Source organism: Asparagus officinalis, chromosome 1, assembly GCF_001876935.1.
Source record: "Asparagus officinalis chromosome 1, Aspof.V1, whole genome shotgun sequence".
Lineage (NCBI taxonomy): Eukaryota > Viridiplantae > Streptophyta > Magnoliopsida > Asparagales > Asparagaceae > Asparagus > Asparagus officinalis.
The window spans coordinates 2077679-2093073 of NC_033794.1; the positions used below are offsets into that span (position 1 = coordinate 2077679).

Below are 15395 nucleotides of genomic sequence, written 5' to 3' on the forward strand. Positions count from 1 at the left end.
TACGCCGGGAGAGATTGTTTCAGCCAAGGAAACAAACGCCGCTCGAATCTCGCGGATCTAAAGAACCAAGGCTGTAGATCATCCGAGTGTGCATGCGTGTAGATCTCAAAATCCAATGCCTCTCGAACTCCTGCTTTATTTCGGCGGTGTGGTGATGCGGCCGAGCACCGCGGATCCTGAAAAGTCCAACTCTCCAAAAGCCTTCATAAGTTGTGATCTTTTTAGCCATCAATGAAGTCTTCAATCCATGCATGGCTCGCGCTCTTCTCGCCAAAAATTTCCAACCCTAAAACAAATGAGCGCACAAGGCCTATTTATAGCACTCGAAACTGTTGCCTTGGCACGAAAACAGGGCGCTAGGCCACCCATGGCGTGGCTCGGCCATGGCCTGAGCCACCCATGAGCGTGGCCTCGCGCCCAAAAGAGCCGTAGCCACCTCAGGGTGGCTGGCCGTTGCCTAGGCACGAGACACCTCGTGGGTGCGCTAACCGCTTTGGGCCGAGCCACCTCAGGTGGCTCGCGCTATTGCGCGAGCCCACCCTGAGGTGGCTCGCCCTTCGGCGAGCCACCCTGGGGTGGCTCGGCCGACCCGAGCCACCTCAGCGTGGCTCTGGGCTTGGCGAGCACAGCTTGGGGTGGCCTGCGGTTTCAAAGCCGAGTCCCCGGGGTTTGGGCTTGTGTTCGCTTTTCGTGGTTCGGATTCCGTCATTCGGCGTTCGATTATTCGTGATTTGATTTAGACTTCGACTCGGTTGTGGTGGTTGAACTTGTTCGGGATTCAATTTGTTGATCCGATTCCTGATTAGCGCAGTAAGTCCACTTCTGAGTTCAAGTCCGAAGCTTGGATTTCGATTCGATCACGATTCGTCCGAGTCTGTATTTGGTTGAATGACTTCATTGATGAATCAACCCGTTGGCTTGATTCCGACGTGAGTGGATCCATTCCATTGTTTACGTGCGGTTCATTCTGGGCTTCGTAGCCTAGCTTTATCACCGCTTCGGTAACGCGTGTCGTTTGGCTTCGGTGTTGCGTGATTAACGATCTTGTATTGGATAGCGTTCGCCTGCCATGGTTCTTTCGTTCTGTCGAATCGGCATCGTCGAGCTGTGCTAAGGGACCTATAGGCAATTTTATACGCCTACAATAGTATTGATATTATATACTTCAGTTCAACTCAAACATTGGCTTGAATCCATTTAGAGTGAGGTCCTTGTTATGCTAGAATTGTGATATAGTGATTACACAATCCAAAAGTTAAACAAGAAATTTTACAAAGAAAAAGTAATTTAATATGTCAAATTAACAACTAATTTATAAAATATACGTGGATCGTGAAGATAGCTACAGAAAGTAAGGTGTATATATTCATAAAAATTCTATAGTGAGTGACCAAATATAATCATCATAATTTAAGCATAAATAATTATTATTGTAGTTACTAATTTGATACGCGTAACTATGAAATAAATCTGAAGCAAATAATAGGAATTGAGATTGTATTATCTTGTAGGTAAATAAATAAGTGTTATTAGAGCTCCCCTTTATATTAAATTAAAAAATAATGATTTAAATTATCAAGCACCAAATATTAGTTTATGTGAGAAAGTAAAGTAATCTATAGTCTATATACATATTTAGTCAATCAATCAAACATATTAAAATTATGATGACGACAATCAGAATTAAATGGTGGGTTCGCATTAAATATAAATTATAAAAAATAGTACATTAAAGTAAAAATCCTTTTAACCACTATATAGATTGTCTGATTTTTTTTGCATATATTAAACTATACTATCTCAGAATAGTGATGTGCACACTTAACTATGGCCTAATACATCTTAATAACGGCTTACTCTTCAATATCATCATTAGTTGACGTATCTATGTATCACATTAAAAACACAATAAAATTTAGAAAACTACAAAAGAAAACACCCTCAAAAGTTTTAAAATTTGTAAAAAAAACCCCTTAAATTTGTAATTTTTAAATATACAAAACTATTAAATATTACATTGAAATTAAGAAATTACAAAAAATATTGTAAATTTTAAACTTTGGAGGGGTAATTTGTAATGTACTAAACTTTAAGGGTGTTTTTTATAAATTTTAAATTTAATATATATTCAGTTAGTTATGTTCTTTTCAAAAAAGTTATGGGTAATATTGACCATGAAAATGTTTTTCTAAACCTATACTTTTAAAGGGAGTATGACATTTTTTTACAAAATTTTAATTTTTTAGGGGTTATTAGTAATTTTGTATATTTATTTTAGTGTAGATAGGTTAGAAATTCTCATGGTAGGGATTTTTTGTAATTTTTTAAACTTATAGGCCTTTTCTATAGATTGTAAATTGTTTATAGACTATTTATAATTTCTATGTTTTCAATTTACTAATGAGTTTAAAATTCTTAGGGCGTTTTTTGTAAAATTTAAACTTTGAGTTTTTGTTTGTAATTTTTGAAACTTTAAGGGTGTTTTCTATAAATTATAAATTATGTAGGGGATATTTCTAATTCCTATATTTTTAATGTACCGTTAGGTTGGAAATTATCATGATTTTTATAAAATTTTATAATTTTGAGGATTTTATTTTATAATTTATAAAAAGTTTATAGTGCTTATTACAAATTCCGTAAATTTTCTAAGATTGTTTATGTTATTTGTACATTTTTAGTGTGTTTATACGTTAAAAAAAATTTAAGGTGTTTTAAACAAATTTTAAATTTTTAGAGGTGTTTTTGTAATTTTTAAAACTTATAAGGCATTTTCTCTAAGTTAAAAAACTTTTAATTTCTAGCTAGCATATGTTTTTCAGATTTCTCACTAAATTAAAATGAGTAAAATTTATAATTTTCAAGATGTTTTAATAAAATTTAAAATTTTTAGGGGTATTTTCACAATTTAAAAAATTTGGAGGATATTTTTTTACAAAGTCTAAAATTTTTTAGGTGTTCGCTAAGATATGTTTTTTAGATTTCTCTGCGAATTGAAATAAGTAAAGGATTTGAATTGTATCAAACGTATCTTCTTTATCCAATAACATGTTAAGTCTCATTATGAATAAGATAAATTATTTAATTACCAATTAAAAAAGATATGATAATTAGAATATAGATTAGGATAACAATATAACATCTAAAAAATATTAAGGGTAATGTTGACCATTAAAAGATTTTTCTGAACTCGTACTTTCAAAGGGAGTATGACATGATTATTATTGTTGATGTTGGTGTTATTATTGTTATCAACTTTTTAATCTTTTGGTTTTCTAAATTTACTAGATAGTTTGAGATGATAAATTTTGGCTACTTGCTAACAATCGTATCACCTTTGTATAAAAAAAAAATTAATTAAAAAAAATAGTACTTTCGCTATTTCTCACTTTATAAGTTACTTATCTAATTTACTTTTTATTTTTAATAATACTTCCTCTCATCCGAACGGGTCATTACTCATTAGCCTATTTTATGTGAGGTTTTCTTAATTACTTTAAATAAATCCTTAAAAAATATCTCCGCTGTTCCTCAGCACAAGGCCCCGACGAAACCATGGTCCCTTCCGCCTCCTCCTCCTCCTCTTCGACCGCGTCCCGGCATGGATCAGCGACATCTCGCAGCGGTACCAGCACCTCCTCGACAAATCGACCCTGCACGTGCGCCGGCGGTGGCTAGGGTTCGCGCTGCTAGCCCTAATCTACATCGCACGCGTGGAGATCCTCCAGGGCTTCTACTTGGTGACGTACGCGCTCGCAATCTACGCTCTCGGCAAGTTCATCGCCTTCATCACCCCTCAAGTCAACCCCGCTGGGATCGCTGATGGGCGATGAGTTTCGCCCTTTTGTTCCTCAGCTGCCGGAGTTCAAGTTCTGGTGAGATTTGTCGAGGGTTTTTTTTTGATTGATTTTGTTTTGGATGTTATCTGATTGCATTAGAGCATTTTGATGATTAGAGTTAGGGTTTTAGTTGTTTAGAGTGAGAATTGGTAAGGCGATTGGCTTTTCCCTTTTACTCCACTTAAGTGTGTTAGAGAAAAGGGAAAATTATTATTATTATTATTAATTTTTTTTGGGGTGGGGGTGGGGGGGAGTTGAAACTTGAATTTGTAGTTTTCTTTATTTTCTGAAACAGTTGATGTCCATCCTCGGCACGCACACGGTTTTTGGACGCTCCTTGGATACATGCATACCTCTAACCAAATGTGCACTGAATCATCTAGTACGTGTTTTAATTTAAAGCACTTGCGAGATGTTTCTTGGATGTGTATCCTACACTTACCATCCACTTCCTGAAGCTCGTTGGCTGCAGGTTAGGTTCGTTTCAGTTCGCACCTAGTTCAGAACTAAGGTTTCGAGTTCAAGAATGAGTGATTCTCTAATCTATAATATACATAATAAAAGCGTAAGGATGTGATGGGAATTTTTATTCTCATAACATATATATAAAAAATCAAATTGATCTCGAAAAATGCAAATATAGTCGTGTTCTGTACCCATACTTCCTAGAATGCTGAGCTTAAAACAAGATACAGCCTATTCGGTATAAAATATAAAAGATGACTGCATTCAGGAACAACTGAACTTTACTGGTATGGACCAGCCGGGCACACCTAGAAAATGCCTAAGCGTGCCTCAATCCAGTTAGCTCCGATCCATGGTTCAACTCAAGACCCAATAGTTTTTTCTATCTTATGGATGGTTAGATATATTAATTTGTGTTCATGCGTGCGTTTGGCAAGCCTGAACTCAAGACCTCTAAAATGACAAAAAAGTATAGTTATCACTGTTCTACTGTGTGGTTTTGTTTAAATAACATACGCTATATGACTATAATGTATGTAGTTTGAAATGAGCGTGGTATTTGAGAGCATTTTTAGCACAAAACTTATGACGGTGTGTTTGTTCCTATTTCTTGAATTTTCGTTGATGTACCATGAGTTATTGTAATCTTCTACTTAAGACGCCCAATTCTTTTAGATGTTTATAGTAGAACTGTTTTGTTCTTGCACATCAGACTTTCATGGTATGTGTTGTTTTTACTTTTATATGATAGAGTGCTATTGGTGTTTCATTCTCCCGGTGTAGGGCCTTAGGTCAAAAGATCTATGATGCAAAGTTGTTGCGGCAAACTATTGCAAACCACTTACCTAAGAACACCCAATTCTGCCACTTTGACATTCATGATCCTAGCCCATTGATTGCTTTTCTTTCTATGATCTACTCAGCCACGATGGTGAATATCTGTCTAGTATATTGTGAATGTATTGTGTATATTACACTTGAGCCCTATCTTCATTCATTGGAAATATACTTGCATCCCTAAAGAGCTCGTCGACCATTGGGCACACATAGAAGCTCTGAAGTTCAGGTATAACATAACAACCTATAACTTAGATTGTTAATAATGGTAATGTTTGTGGAGGCTGTCGTATATTACATCTAGAAGCCCTCAGATTCTTGACTCCTAAAGACTGTTGTTGGAATTTTGCCTCAAAGCCACTATCTTATAGAACTATAAACTTCCTATTGGAGGCATCACGATTGGTTGTGCAATTCCAACAACTCTTGTCCATTGTTTGCCTTTCTTTGCTCTTGGTTAGGTTGCTTTTGACTTAGTTTTTCTCTATATTCTTCTGGTCCTCAATAGCAATAGTGGACTTGGTCGATTTTATTAGTACATTTACAATTTAGTTTGGAGGATTCAGTGCACTTTAAGTAGACTTTGCTTGTTTCTGGATCAAAATCAGGCTCCTATATGGTAAACTGGTTAACTCTTGTTCTATTTGTCCGAAGCTGATACCTCGCTTATGATCTATTCCACTGTTTATATCTTGTGCACTAAAAGTGGAAGCAGATTAAAAGAAGATATTCCTCACAATCATAGCATCACCTAGGCGTTATACCAGATATACCTCTCACAGGAATTGAAATTAAGATATTGAATGACTTATATTATATGCTCTTGGACGGGCAGGTGTATATTCAAAGAAGATGTTCCTCACAATCATTTTACCACGGGGGCAACTTACTGTCTTGAAATTGTGCAGCATATTCTGAGATGTGCTTACTAGAGAATTATTTTGGGCAAGTTACCAGATTCACCAAAATCACCATACAGTACAGATCAAAGCGTAATGTGACAATGTCTATTAGGATACAACAGCTATGAAAAGTAAGTTTTGCACTGTAATGGGTAGTTATGTGAAATTTACCCTTAGAATATTTACATTTCAAGCGAAGACAAGTATCTTCCTATAAAAAGACACAAACGTCCTGTTTGTTCTCCCTTTGCTTATTTTCACAGCTGGTTCAACTTTTCATAAAACTAATGTCAAGCGAAGGCAAGTTGAATTTGTCGTTTGATACATATGAGTTATTGTCAATATCAGAGGAATTTAAATGCTATCCATTATATGCTGGCACCTGCTTCCAGGTTATTTGTTGTTTTATTGCTCTTAATGAGTGGCAACTCTTTTTCTTGCACGAATTGCTTGTGCATTATGCTGCGACAGTGCTGCCTAAATTGCTTAGTAGAGCGGTTAATTCTTATCCTATACAATAGAGAACATTTTTGGCCTCTCGTTTTCATATTTATGCAGTCAAGTACGCTGTTTGTCAGATTGCTTCAGTGGTCCTTGGCATTGACATGAGCGACTTGTAAAAAGATGCTAATTTCAATGATTATCAGTGTTCTTGTTAATATCTCTATATTTCCCTCTGCCATTGACACTCCTCAAACGAACATGTCCTTTGTTATCATCTGTTTATCCTGAGATGTTTGATTTATGCCATTGTGTACGATGATAAGTTAGTACAAGTTTTAACTTAAATCAGTACAAGTTTTAACTTAAAGTGAATGTTGAGTAGTTATCGATAGAGGACCTGCTGTTTTTATCTCCGCAGGTACTCGATCACAAAAGCCTTCTGCATTGCTTTAACATTGACATTCTTCGACGTCTTTGATGTTCCTGTATTTTGGCCTATTCTCGTAGTCTACTTTTTTGGGATATTTGCTATCACGATGAAGGGTCGCATACGTCACATGATGACATACAAGTACCTTCCTTTTTCTACTGGAAAGCAGGTATTTGAAGCTTCTTGTGAGTCCTGCTCTCTGTTTTATTCTTCGCTTTAGCGGTATATCCTTTAACGTTGGCCTTGTTTACCTTCAGCAGCACTATGGGAAGAAACCAGCATCAACTGAGGATGAAACCATTCCCATGACTTGAACTTACTAGTAAGTGTAGCATGTAAGTATCTGGCAATGAAAGTTTACTCTTGCCGTATTTTGTATTGTTTACATAATAATTAGCAAAGAATGGTAGATTTATAGAAAATGGAGTTCATATAGATGTATGTGGTGGCCTTTATTTTCGTAGAGAAAGTTGTTTGGGCGGTTGGTATTAGGTCGAGATCATGTCCAGTCTGTGTTCAGATTCCTTGAAGCGCATGCCCCATGTTTACTGAATAACAACAGCAACAATAATTGACCTTTCTTAAGCAAAATCACTACCTTCTAAAAATTTTAAAAATATTTTATCACATTTTAACGTGGGATGCGTCTCCCTGCAATTCTGGTCGAACGATTGGCAACCGGTAAGTATTGTTGAAGTGTTATTTGAACTTTTTCCTTCTCTCTGGAAGATTTTGGTTGAAACTTTTATTTTGGGGTACTTTTAGTATAAGGGGTGTTTCGTTCAATTTTACAAATTATAGGAAATGTTTTACACTCAAAATATAATTTTATTGTATTTCTTAAAAAATTATAGGAAAAGTTTTGAGAAGTCAAAAATACAAATTTTCTTGTTTTTTTAACTTTGCTTGTTTGGTTCAAAACAAGAAAATGACGACTTTATAGAAAATAACAAGATTTTCTATAATTTGTAGAAATTGAACCAAACACCAACTAAATTTATAGAAAAGTGTTAACTTTATAGAAAAATGTCAACGTGGTGTCAGATTTCTGGGTGATTTTTGCCTATTTTGAGAGAAAATTGATTTCTGTAAATTTTGGTATTTTTTTGTACTTTACAGAAAACATTTTTATAAATTTTTTTGAACCAAATACAGTTTATGGAAATCTACATAAAATTTATAATTACAGAATTACCATTGTCAGACAAGAAAACTTTTCTATAAAATTGTATCAAACGACAAATAAAACAACAAATAACCTGGATAAGAATTAGCTTCGCGACGTGGCCTTTGTTCTGTGTGCTCTGATGTTAGTAGAGCGGTTATAGATAGGCCTGTCCACCCGGCCCGGCCCGGCCCGGAAATCCGGGCCCGGGCCGGGCAAAACCGGAGCCCGGACCCGGGTAATTATGTATTAGTATATACTTCCAAATTATTATGTAACTATATATTATATATACATATATTATATGTAAATATATTGTATATATTTATAAGTTATAACTTGAAAGAGAAAGAATCGCATAAGTAGCCGTTGCCTGTTGGGCCAATGGGGAAGAAGTAGCCGTTGTAATATACTATACTTATATATACTTATATACTAAGAGAGAGAGTATACACACACACATATTATACATATATAAGAGAGAGTATATACTTATATAAGAGGGAGTATACATATATAAGAGAGAGTATACTTATATATACTAAGAGAGAGAGTATATTAGTATATATATATATACACACACATATATAATAGAGATTAATGGGTATCCTTGTCATAGGAGGGGATTTCCTCCTTGGCGCCTCTAAAATCACATGATTGAGCGACATTATGGATGATCTGCTCCGTTGAACTTGATCTACATATTCTAAAACCCCAACACACCAAGTTTGGGGTGAATCCGTCGTCGTTTGACCCTCCATCAAGCCATGTGAAAAGTTCTATTCATTCAAAACCGTTAAAATTGATACGAGTGGATGAAGGGTCAAACGACGACGGGTTCACCCCAAACTTGGTGTGTTGGGGTTTTAGAATATGTAGATCAAGTTCAACGGAGCGGATCATCCATAATGTCGCTCAATCATGTGATTTTAGAGGCGTCAAGGAGGAAATCCCCTCCTATGACAAGGATACCCATTAATCTCTCTCTCTCTCTCTCTCTCTCTCTCTCTCTCTCTTATATACTAAGAGAGAGTATATATATACATACATGCATACATTATACATATATAAGAGAGAGTATTCTTGTATATACTTATATAAGAGAAAGTATACTTATATATACTTATACATATATATACTTATATAAGAGAGAGTATACTTATATATACTTATATACTAAGAGAGAGTATATATATACACACATATGACATATTATACATATATAGAAATATATTATATATACATATATTATACATATATAAAAATATATTATATATACATATATTATACATATTATATATATTTATATATACATATATAATACATATAAAAAAATTTACTATTCTGGGCCTGGCCGGGCTCCGGGCTTTTTGGACACCCCTAGTTATAGAAAGCTGTTTTATTAACAATGACTTAGCTTGGCGGCGTGGCCTTTGTACCATGTTGATAGTCTTATTCTGTCTCACCATGTTGATAGTCTTATTCTGTCTCATGTTCAAGTGGGGAACATTTAAGAATTTCTTAAGCAATTTTTTTAAGACTATATTTCCTTCTTTCGTTTTCTATCTTCATATGAGAGTTTTTTTTAAAATTTAAAATTTAGGGAAAATGTATCTGTGCTCCAAAAGCAGAAACTTCATATGCTGCAGCCCCTCCTAATTTTCCCCATGTGGTTCAGCCCCTTAAAGTGTGACATTTTGTGCTGCAGCCCTTTTTTAGCAATTATTACATGTTAGATAAGCTTAAATCCCCAAAATATCCTTATCCCCTCTCCTCAATCCCTCAGATCCAGCAATCATATCCTCTCTATCCCATCTCCTCTCTCTCTCTTCTATCTCTCTTTAAAACCAAGGGCTTTCTCAAGCTCGTTGTCCTGGTCGCCGCCTCCACCCAGGCCCCCAAGCCTCCCATCGGGTTCGCCGCCGCCTCCTCTCCTCTCCTCCACCCAACCTCGTCTTCGTAGCTTGCCGCCGCTCCCCGCCTCACCCTCGACTATGCCGAAATCTGCCGCTATCGCTCTCCGCCTCGCCCTTGAGTTCACCGTCACCTCCTCCCCGCCCGACCTTCGAGTTCAGCCTTCCCCCCACCCTTGAGTTCAGCCTTAAGTTCAGCCTCCAAGACTCCACTTTGAATTCGGTCACCTCGATCTCATCGGTTCCCTTCTCTTAAATAATTTGGAAGAAAAAAAATATCCACTGTAATTTATCTACCTCATCAAGAAGCTCGGTCTGTCCCTTTCCTGCTTCAACTGTAGCTAAAGCCTTCTCATGCCAACCATGTTGAAGAAGCCAAGAAATATGATCTTCAGCATCTCTAGAGAGAACAAATATGTTAAGATTTTTATCAAACCAAATATATAGTTGTACAAGTTCCCCAGTCTGTGGACTATAATACAGTTAGAACTAACACGCCAAAGGGGATCTAAATATTCATCTTTTAATTGAATCCGCGCTCATTTTTGTGAAATTCTGGTTCTTGTTGTTTTGAAGCGCTGAAATCGACCAAGCGAAATCAGGGCTCTTCTCGAGATTAAGACCAAGCCTAATCTCAAGGGACGGACGGACGGGGTTCAGATCCTTCGAATAGCTCCTTCTTTATGCCGAAGTTCGCCGGGATCTGATTTGCCTTCGCTGAAATTCGTGCTCGTTGACTCCTCAATCTAGCAACACATCCACGTCTTGATAATAACTCCGCCCTTGAGAAATGAACACCCGAGCTTGTATTTATAAGCTTCGGAAGCGGTTATTTGGATGAGAACAAGTGATTTGGCTCTATCTTCAGTTAATAACTGATTAACCACGTTTGGGGATGATATCTAGGCAGTTATGAACCTCTGGAACAAAAAAAACCGATTGAAACAGCCTAAAAACGAGTTTTGGAGGTTACAGGCAGTTCTGGACGCGAGACGGACCGATGTGACCCGCGTGGGCGCGGGTCGGACTGATCCGACCCGCCGCCGCGCGGGTCAGACTGATCCGACCCGCCGCTGCGCGGGTCAGTTTGAGACATATTTAGTATTTTGGTCATAACTCTTTTGTACGACCTCAGATTAGGCTGATTTAAGATGCGTTGGAAAGCTGACGAAGAGATCTATAACTTTTATGTTTTAAGATTTTTCAGATTCAAATCGCAGCATAGTCAAAACGTTACTTATTTGTGCGGTTAAATTACTGTAGCAGAATGACGTGGGGCTCCCGATCAGCTCTCGTTTCCGTTATTCCGAAGTTCCGTTGCTTCGTATGACCCGTCGACTCACTTCATGTGTTTGCCCCACGGTTACTACAGCGCACCATCCGACACGCGGTTACTGTAGCACCCCAGTCCGACCCGTGGTTACTGCAGCACATCATCCGACCCGCGGTTACTGTAGCGCCCAATCCGACCCGCGGTTACTGTAGCAGAAATCCGACCCCGCGGTACTGTAGCAAAATTCCGACCCGCGGTTACTGTAACAGCCTTAACTCACTCATCCGACCTCGGAATGAGGCGGTTCAAGATGCGTTGGAAAGCCGATGAGGAGATCTACAAGCTCCCATGATTGAATCATATGTGGAATAAATGAGACACGAAGGGTGCCCCGCCTTTTGTAAACGACGTGGGGCTCCCGATCAGCTCTCATTTCCGTTATTCCGAAGTTCTGTTGCTTCGTATGACCGGTCGACTCACTTCATGTGTTTGTCGTTGTCAAACAAGCTCCTGTGACTCTAATAGCGATGTTTATCATCTTCTCTCTGTCTCGAGCCGTGTGCGGACATCCATAGGCATTTTTAGACGCCTACACTTGTATGCATTGGCTAATGTATAAAAAAGCATGAAAATTTCTGAAGCGATCAAGGATGTGGAAGTGAACAAGAAGACGTTAAATCTAGAACCAACACGCGGTGTGTTAGAACTAACATGTCGTGGGTTAGAACAAACACGCCGCGTGTTAGAACTACAACGAAAACAACATTGTAAACATATCTAAAAAACATCAGAACTAACATCAGAGCTCACAGAACTAACATCAGAGGTCACAGAACTAACATCATATCCTACAGAACTAAAATTATTTTACACACATATGTAGTTCGAATCTGGAAAAACTCAAAAAATCAAAGTTGTAGGTCTCTTCAACAGCTTTTCAACGCATCTCAAATCACCTCATTTCGAGATCGGATGAGAAAGTTATAACCAAAATACAGATCATATGAATAATTTGAATCCTTATAACCAAAATACAGATCATATGAATAATTTGAATCCGTAATTTGAATATATCATGATAAATGATAATAAATATATGAATAATTTGAATCCGTAATTTGAATATATCATGATAAATGATAATAAATATGTGAGGTAAATTTGCATATATCATGATAAATGATAATAACTATGTGATATGGTTATAAATAACATTTATCGATGTTTGAGTATGATAGGAATTGATTTGGGATCAATTTAATATATATATGTGCCTGAATCTGAAAAAACTCAAAAGACCAAAGTTGTAGGTCTCTTCAACAGCTTTCCAACGCATCTCAAATCATCTCATCCGAGATCGGACGAAAAAATTACAGCGAAAACAATATTGTAAACATAACATGAGAGCTCACATAACTAACATCATAGCTTACAGAACTAAAATTATTTTACACACAGATGAAGTTGAATCTGAAAAAAAAAACTCAAAAGACCAAAGTTGTAGGTCTCTTCAACAGCTTTTCAACGCATCTCAAATCACCTCTTTCCTAGATCGGATGAGAAAGTTATAACCAAAATACAAATCATATGAATAATTTGAATCTGTAATTTGAATATATCATGATAAATGATAATAAATATGTGAGGTAAATTTGAATATATCATGATAAATGATAATACCTATGTGATATGGTTATAAATAACATTTATCCATTTATCGATGTTTGAGTATGCTAAGAATTGATTTGCGATCAATTCAATATATATATATGTGCCTGAATCTGGAAAAACTCAAAATACCAAAGTTGTAGATCTCTTCAACAGCTTTCCAGCGCATCTCAAATCACCTCATTCCGAGATCGGACGGAAAAATTACAACGAAAACAACATTGTAAACATACATAAGAAAACATCAGAACTAACATCAGAGTTCACAGAACTAACATGGGAGCTCACAAAACTAACATCATAGCTCACAGAACTAAAATTATTTTACACACAGATGTAGTGCGAATCTGAAAAAAACTCAAAAGATCAAAGTTGTAGGTCTCTTCAACAGCTTTCCAACGCATCTCAAATCACCTCATTCCGAGGTCGGATGAGAAAGTTATAACCGAAATACAGATCATATGAATAATTATAGAGATTCTAATAAGTATCAAAAACTACAAGTGTTTGATTCAATTACAGAGGTTCTTTTACTCCTCAGACAAGGGTATGAGCACAAAAACAAACAAACGTAATAATCTCCCTTATCATTAATAATTGACTTTCCCTTCCTCCATAAAAAAACAGTTAACCATTCAAAACGAAGCTGAAGAAGCCTTCAACTCCTCTAACATTTTCTTCAGTGCTGGTTGATTCAATGCCACATTTCCAAATTCAATGCTCGAGTATTTCTTGTACACTGCTCTCAATTTACTCTCAGGTGCAGCTGAGTGAGACTTAAGCAAAATTTTAGAGCAATCCATGTACAATGCAGCAAAATTATATTAAGAAAATTTTGCAGGACATAATTTGGACTTATACAAGTTGTTAAGAAAAATTTGCAGGACATAATTTGGACTCATAGAGTACTGTATCAGACCCAACTCAGCAAAAATTACAACATCCTCGATCATAGAGTGCTGTATCAGATCCAACACGGCGTGTTAGTTCTAACACGTAACGTGTTAGTTTTAACATGCGGCGTGTTAGTTCTAACACATCGCGTGTTAGTTCTAGTTTTAACGCCTTCTCGCTCACTTCCACATCCTCGATCGCTCCAAAAATTCTGAAGGGAGGGGTGAAGGATGAACTCAAGGGAGGGGGAATGCTAAACTCGAAGCTCGGGTGGGGAGGAGGCGGCGGTGAACTCGAGGGCGAGGCGGATAGCGGCGGCGGTGAACGCCGACGTAGTCGAGGGCGATGCGGGGAGTGGCGGCAAGCTACGGTGACGAGGTTGGGAGGAGGAGGGGAGGGGAGGCGGCGACGAATCCGAGGGGAGGCTTGGGGGCCTGGACGGAGGCGACGACAACGAGGAGGGCGAGGGTCAGGGCGACGAGCTTGAGAAAGCCCTTGGTTTTAGAGAGATAGGAGAGAGAGAGGGGAGATGAGAGAGAGAAGATATGAGTGCTAGGTCTGAGGGATTGAGGGGAGGGGATAATGATATTTTGAGGATTTAAGCTTAGCTGGCATGTAATAATTACTTAAAAGGGGCTGCATCACAAAATGTCATATTTTAATGGGCTGAACCACATAAGGAAAACTAAGAGGCGCTGCAGCACATGAAGTTTCTGCTTTTGGGGGCCCGACACATTTTCCCCTAAAATTTGACGTCTTACTCATTTTACATGTCCATTCCCTTTCGAGAACCCAGGCTTAACTTTCCGATATACTGAAATATACAAGCGGTCTTTTTCTTTCCCCTGGTAAGTACATTTATAAAGAGATATTCTAAATTTATTTTTTGGGAGTTTAATTAATTGCACAGATAGCGAAACAAGCCGCTTATGTTTGACCGTTTTTAGCAAATAGATTGAAAAACTCTAAATGTTTAAAGAAGCAAATTATAAAATGAAAAAACTAAGCTCTCTGTAAAAAACAAAAGAGTCGAGTAGTAAAATAGACACCTGACCTGAGATAACTCATCTATCTCTGTCAAGGAATAAGGCTTCGAGATTTAGGGGCTGTTTGTTTCACCCATTTTATAGAAAATTATTGGTATTTGAATCTGACAGTGATAAAATCGTATTTAAAGGATTCCAAATGAATCCTAATCTGGAGTTTTGTTTAATTTTTTTTTACAGATTTTCAAATCTGTAAAGTACCTGAAATAATGCTTTTTTAGGGATTCCCAAATCCTCTCCTTTTGATCGGATTTGGGCAATATTTCTGACATCCCCATCCCTTTCACCTCTTTGGGGTTTTCCGATTCTACCACCTTCGAAAACCCTAGATCCATGATTGGAGCGCTGTTCTTCTCCCGCCTCATCTCACTCCTCTTCGCGCCTCTTCTCTCGCGAGCCTTCGATTTCTTTTTCGAACACATGACTGGTGGAATCGACTTCTCCCTCTTCTCATCATCGACGCTCCTCTGTTGGTGGGTTTCGGACGGTTTGTTGGTGATCTCTTCTCGAACTTCTGGT

General features: G+C 37.5%; 1 pseudogene; it reads left to right on the forward strand.

Moving 5' to 3' along the window:
- Positions 1668–7352, forward strand: LOC109829124 (annotated as a pseudogene).